Source organism: Medicago sativa, chromosome 1 (genome assembly GCF_051527215.1).
Source record: "Medicago sativa cultivar Bolivia chromosome 1, Bolivia_mono, whole genome shotgun sequence".
Classification (NCBI taxonomy): domain Eukaryota; kingdom Viridiplantae; phylum Streptophyta; class Magnoliopsida; order Fabales; family Fabaceae; genus Medicago; species Medicago sativa.
Genome location: NC_140749.1, coordinates 14,584,090 through 14,591,583, shown reverse-complemented (window position 1 = coordinate 14,591,583; position 7,494 = coordinate 14,584,090).

The following is a 7,494-nucleotide window of genomic DNA, read 5'->3' as shown; positions in this document are numbered from 1 at the left end:
TTCTGAGTTTATTTGAAGATGAAAAACCCTAATTTGATTTTTTTAACAATTTATAAAAAAAAAATTAGCAGTGTTAGTATTTAAGAATGTAAAATATCAAATCGAAAAAGAAAAAAAAAAGATAAATGATTGAATCATTAATTGAAATTAAGTTAAAAGACTGCATCAGTAATTTTGCATATTAAAGTAGAGAATTAATTAGATAAGGTATTAGCTCCTTCCTAATTGGCGTCTACACATATAAAAGAAATCACAAAACATATGATAGTAGATTCAAACATCCAAAACTCCCGTGAAATATTGTCCACCATCAAAATCACCAACATGATTATCTTCACCAGCATCCTGACCATCAACATCAAACTCTATCCCAGATAAAACACCTTCTTCATTGTTATCTGTAACCTAACTTAGATTGTTCTAACCTCCACCTAATTCAATATTGCCTCCACCACCACTTTGCACATCATTGATAACAATATAACAAGAGAAAGACATTAATGAAGGTAGAAGGAAACATTGTCGTCAAAGGTGAGAGTGACCTGAATTCTTTCATCATCAGTTAGAGTGAGAAGTTTCTAAATCGTGAGAACAAAAAAAGAAAAGAGATTACTATGTTTTTTTCCTTCAAATTTTGTTTAGTTTGGACTTGGTTGTTTTATTTCAAAAGAAAATTGTTTTAAAAAAAAAAATCGACGGACTCGTAAACTCGTCATGAGTCTAATCGAGTCTACTTTAATCTACCATAAAAATGATTCTATGTACGATTTTACTCGTTTTTGCCTTCTATGTATGAGTCTACGAAATCTACTCATAAGTTTGCCAACGATACTCGTAGTCAAATTCAAATCTTAGATCGTTGTGCCCAATTAGAAGGTGCCAAATTAGAGTATATGAGAAGTGAAAATCTTAGACACAACCTCATTGATCACTGCCTTACCTTCCATTTAGAAGGTGCCAAATTAGAGTATATGAGAAGTGAAAATCAACAAACTGAAATAATCGTGTCTTGATTTTATATTAGCATGATTAACAAAAAAGGAAATAGCACTTTATAATTTTTTAACAAAAACTCGAGAAATTCAGTTTGTCAAAATAATAGATTTGCTGCGCACGATAATCAGATTTAGTCAAATGATGAGAGGTGGAAATTAACTTAAAAAATCCATGAAAAACACAGACGACTTTATTCGAGTTTCTTAATTTTCTTGAAAGTGCTTATTGATTTGCTTGCAGATTAAACAACTAAACTTCCCAAAGTATCTTCTTGTTTTTTTTTTTTAATAATCAAAGCATCTTTTATTAAACTATTCCATAATGGACAAAAGAATCATCAAAATATGAATCCCACCCACTGTGTCTCGTGCTTTTGGGGAGGAAAGTTACATTAAAAAATAAGTTGGAATCTTAACTGTTTTCAGACAAAAGATTTTTTGTGAAATATTAAATCACGAATTTAGCAAATAAAAATAGAGAAGTCAATTGATCTATTGATCTTTTAAATCAATAAAATAAAAAATAATTTATGAATTAAAAAACATTCAATCACATTTGTCTTTTTAGATTAACTCTAAAAAATTATTATAATTGAAAATATTTAATTTTATAAACCAATTTAAAAATTCTTAATCAATTAATTTTATGAAGAAAAAAAAAACAATCAACACTACCACTACAATTTTCATTGACTATCATACTACGAGTAGTTATTTATTATGTTTGGAAACCTAGTATAGCATGTGTTTTAATTGTTGGCTAACATGGAGTTATTAATAATTAATTGAAGGTGAAGGCTTAATCGGGGGTAGGTTTGAATGTTTAATTATTTATTAGTAGGTGGTGATGATTCATAGAACTAATTGAGTGGGTAGCTAGGGATGTTTGAATAAGTACTACTCCCTCCGTCCCAATTTATTTGACCTCTTGGCTCATTTCACACAGATTAAGAAAAATGTATAAATAAAGGGGAAAGTGGAATATATTGTATTGGGAATGATAAAAGTAGTATTATTTAGTGTTATATTGTATTGGGAATGATGAAAGTTGTATTGAAAATTGAAATGAGTCAGTTATTTTGGGACACTTTTTTTTAGAAAATGGGTCAGTTATTCCGGGACGGAGGGAGTAATAAAGTGAAGTATGTGTAACACTCTTGTTTGATTAATTTAAAAGCTTGTATATGAAAGGTAGTGAAGTGATCATTGTTAGGGAATTAAACTATTTCACCAACCCAATTTCCTTGCATTTTATTAGCAAATTAACAATATTTAATTAAAAGAACTCAAATTGTATACTCCCTCCGTCCCGGAATAACTGACCTATTTTCTAAAAAAAAGTGTCCTAAAATAACTGACTCATTTCAATTTTCAATACAACTTTCATCATTCCCAATACAATATAACACTAAATAATACTACTTTTATCATTCCCAATACAATATATTACACTTTCCCCTTTATTTATACACTTTTCTTAATCTGTGTGAAAAACCAAAGTAGGTCAATTAAACCGGGACGGAGGGAGTACTTCTTTTGCGATTGCCACTTGTCTTATATGGACTGTGCTGTTGGTGTGCTGTCTACTTTGTAATAATATTAATAATTGTAATTGATTCTAAAAACTTGTTTGATTAGTTAAAAATTACAACTTTGATTCTAATTCTTTTTTATATAATAATTAGAAAGTTTATGATCAGTCTTCATAGCTGAAAAAGGTAGTGAAAAATGAATCTCCCCACTGAAAATATTCACCATTATACATATAAAATAATTTTTAAGGGTTGGTTGAGATTCCAAACCCCATGTTATGAGGCCCTGGCACATTCATGAAAATTTGTTTATTTATTGTTTGCTACAAATTAGCTCAGCCAATGATTATGTAAGGAGATTTAGGTTTATTTTATACACATTTGATTGTTAGAGGGGTGTGATGGAAATCAGGTCATAGTTTTATGTTTTTCAAATTTATTGTACTCAATGATATGCTTAGAACTTATGGATGATTCTTGTTCACTTTCACTAATAATTTTTCTTGTCCAATTGTAATTTTCTACACAAGCAAAGAAGGGTGCATCTAATATGGATTTTTTTAAAAAAGAGCCTAAATGTGAACTCTTAGTATTTTAATTAAATTTTAATAAAATATTCTCTTCCTTTATTTATCATTATGAAATTTACTATCATTATGAACTTAGTTGTCATTTTTTTATTTTTTTTTATTGTTTTGAGAGGTGTTAATTAGTTAGCCTATGTTTATTAATCAAAAACCTTTTATATAGACTAATTTCATATATCTCTAATAAAAAGGAAATCAAAAAGAAAAGAAAGAGAGAAAAGTACTGAGCATTTCACCAACCTTTACTCCACTGTGGAGGACCATCCATTAATGATTAATAAATGTTGAAATAGTAAAACTCAGTACCATAACACCTGATAAGGACTGAACTACTCTAACTACCTCTCTATCTATGAATATGATAAGCAGGATGATAATGTTCATAGATTATTACATCCAACAATTTTACAAGGCCTTACATTATCAATGAATGAATATTCTGTAAGTTTTTATTAAAAAATTTAAAATATAATATTTTCACTAAAATTGATAATATGCAATAATATGTAGGGTTAATTATGTTTCTAGTCCCTATAAAATAGCGACCTTGTAAGTTTAGTCCCTACTTAATTTTAATAGCATTTTTAGTCCCTAATTTTGTTTTTCTGCACTGAGTATTAGTCCCTACTCAATTCAAATTTGTTTAATTTATGCTTAAACTCTTAAATTTTTGAACAATCTTTTGCAGACATGTTTAGAACATTACTAAAAGTTCGTCCGCAAAAAATTATTGCAAAATTTGATTTCTACATCCAGATTTTATTACTTTTTATCTTTAACTTTTGTCGTTTTAAAAAATTCATATTTAATTCATTTCATGTCAGAAAATTCTAAATTTTAGTAAACGAACCTTTCATAGTGTTCTAATCTTGTCTCAAAAAAATCGTTCAAAAATTTAAGAGTTTAAGGATAATTAATCAAACTTTGTTTTAGCAGGGACTAAAATTATAAGTAAATTTTTTTTATAGGGACTAAAAATGCTATTAAAATTAAGTAGGGACTAAACTTACAAGGTCGCTATTTTATAGGACTAGAAACATAATTAACCCTAATATGTAAATAGCCTTAAAAGCTTATTTTTTTATTATTTATTTCTTAAATGAATTTATTAACAATTTTGAAATTAGATAAAAACAAAGGAAAAATAGTAGTAGTAGGGTAGGTAGCAAGAAAAGTCACGAGAAGGACTAGAAAACAAAGGGAAAAAGGGGGTGAGATGCAGTGAATACTACCAAACCGGGGCACTTTTTGATTGATCAATAAGCTATTATTATGACATTTCATTTTCAAACTGGGGTACTTTGTTTTATTGTCTGTTTGACCAACCTAAAGAAAACCGTGAGTGAGTGAACGTAGAGTATAGTACATAGTTTATCCAAAACAAGATTTAGCACTGTAGTTTGTACCAAAGTACAGTAACAATGTTTCAACTATGCACGTGAAAAATGATAATTTTACATGATTTGGTTGAATATTAAGCATGGTTTGACTATACTCAAATGCATCATTCACCACTGTACTTAAATCTTCTTTTTCGTGTTTGTTTGGTACAACGTTTGTAAAACAGAGTTTGATGAAATCACGACAAAAAACTATGTTAGCGTAGAAGCTAGTATTTGGAGTTTTTGGAAATCACATTAAAAACACATCGGAAAACATACCAACATGATTTTGTTTGTTGTAAACGGGAAACCAAACACACGCTTAATCATTTATATCGAAAATTATCACGACTAAGAATTTGAGTGAAATTGTTCAAAGATTAAATTTTAGGGCATATCAAATGGTTTGAGCTGGATGGGGCTATTGCTGCCTAAACTCTTTGTTGTTAGGTTATTGCTTCCTACACCCTTACGTTTTACAAATCACATTTCCCATTTCCAGAAATACTCGAAATATTTTTGTTTCCTGGAAACCACTCAAGCCACTACAGCAGTTTATTCAAGTTTTGAAAACTAAAGGTCCTTTATTGAAGGAAAAATTTTCTATTTCATTTAATAAAATTTGTATTAGTTCTTTTAAAGCAAAAATTTGTATTAGTCTTACTTCTTAAGAAGAAGAAAAGAAACGATCGTAAAGCGAACAATTGTTTCGCATTTTTTAAAACAATAATGAATCATCCTGATATAGCATTCTATCTTCTCTTCATCACAAATACTACTCGTTTTTAAAAGTATAATTTCATTTTGTTAACAAATAAAACTAACATGAATTTAGAAAATGATAATAAAAATTGTTTTTGCGAACTAAACAAGTTAAGTTTCAAAATTCAAATTATTTTAACTTTAAGAATTCAAAACTTATTTTTATAAATTATTTTGGAAATGCCGGTGTGTTTTCCAAAATGTAGGAGTGTAGGTAGCATAAGCATTGTTATTGTGCGTCTTAAATTCTATGTAAAGTTTATATTGGATCTTTCTTACATTATAGTTGGCCCATTTGAGGGAAGTAAACATGCATATTGCTGTTCACACTTCAATGTTTGCTAAAAAACACCAGTATTTTACGAAAATAAACCCTCGGCAGTTAACTAACGATGAACTAAACCGGAGGTAGTTAACTACCGATGTGGTTATCTGTTTAGAATGGAAAATTTTAGGTTTGAAGCTCCGCGGCAGTTAACTGCCGATGAAAAATAACCACATCGGTAGTTAGCTACCATCAATTTAGTTCGTTGGTAGCTAACTGCCGAGGGATTATTTTCGTAAAATAATGGTGTTTCTTAGCAAAACATTGAAGTGTGAACAGCAGTATTCAGTAAACATAGGTAGTGTTTTTTTTGTTGTTGACAATTATAGGCCTTGTTGTGCATATATCAATTGTCACATTGATTGGGATGTTAGAGAAAGTGTATCTTTGTGATTTCTTCCCACAACCGGCTCCAAGGTTAAGGGAGTTTACTCCCAAGAGTTCATTATAGATAAAAACAACAAAATCAAAAGAAAGCAAGAAGTGAAAACATGAATACTTTATTAAAATAAGGGTTAATTATGTTTTTAGTCCCTATAAAATAGCGACCTTGTGAGTTTAGTCCTTACTTAATTTTAATAGCATTTTTAGTCCCTAATTTTGTTTTTCTGCACTGAGTATTAGTCCCTACTCAATTCAAATTTGTTTAATTTATGCTTAAACTTTTAAATTTTTGAACATTTTTTTGCAGACATGTTTAGAACATTACTAAAAGTTCTTCCGCAAAAAATTATCGCAAAATTTGATTTCTACATCCAGATTTTATTACTTTTTATCTTTAACTTTTGTCGTTTTAAAAAATTCATATTTAATTCATTTCATGTCAGAAAATTCTAAATTTTAGTAAACGAACCTTTCATAGTGTTCTAATCTTGTCTTAAAAAAATCGTTCAAAAATTTAAGAGTTTAATGATAATTAATCAAACTTTGTTTTAGCAGGGACTAAAATTATAAGTAATTTTTTTTTATAGGGACTAAAAATGCTATTAAAATTAAGTAAGGACTAAATTTACAAGGTCGCTATTTTATAGGGACTAGAAACATAATTAACCCTTAAAATAATAAGAATAATACAAGAGTTTCCTGTGTAAAAGTGGTGAGTAAAACTTCAATTACATGCCTTTTTTATAGTCACTAGTGTTGGAAATTTAGGTCTTAATGAAAACAGATTTCATAAAATATGTTCAACAATTATGAATCAATAGCGGAAGCAAACAAAACATTAAACATGATTATGATCGGATCTACGACATGTTTGATTTATCAAGGATATCAAGAATTAGGGTATTAGGAATACCTGGATAAAACTTTCATGGCAGCCTCTCTTAACAACGTTAAAGAAAAGAGAGGATGTGAAGATCTGAAACACACAACAGAGGGTTAGCGGCGGCTGATTTGGTTCTTCCTCAACCGGCACCTTTATGCCTCAAGTTCTCTTCAGATGGGGAGAAGAGAGAGTTTGCCGTGTACGGTATATTGAGGACCATAGCCTATTTTATATTGGATGACCATTAGAGTTTCCCATTATTCCGTTAATAGGCCATCCAGACATCCACTCATATTGAGTCCATATCCATTAATTAATTAATTAATATTCTAAATAGAAATCTAATAGCCTTATTACTTAATTTGATCACTAATCAACTAAGGCTCACAATTGATAAATAGCTAATATAATTATTATTGCGATATTTACCCACATAATGATATCGGAATATTATTAAATAATGGGTCCCTAATTTCGTGTCATTCACTACACATCATACTTAAGTGCACCTAATTACACAAGACTATTAAAATAGTCAAAAGAAAAACCATCAAATTAAGTGGTGAAGTCTCTTGTGGTCGCGATGGCTCATTACGGGTGTAACATGTCACAATTTGTCATCTTTTAGCAGCATTTATGGTAAT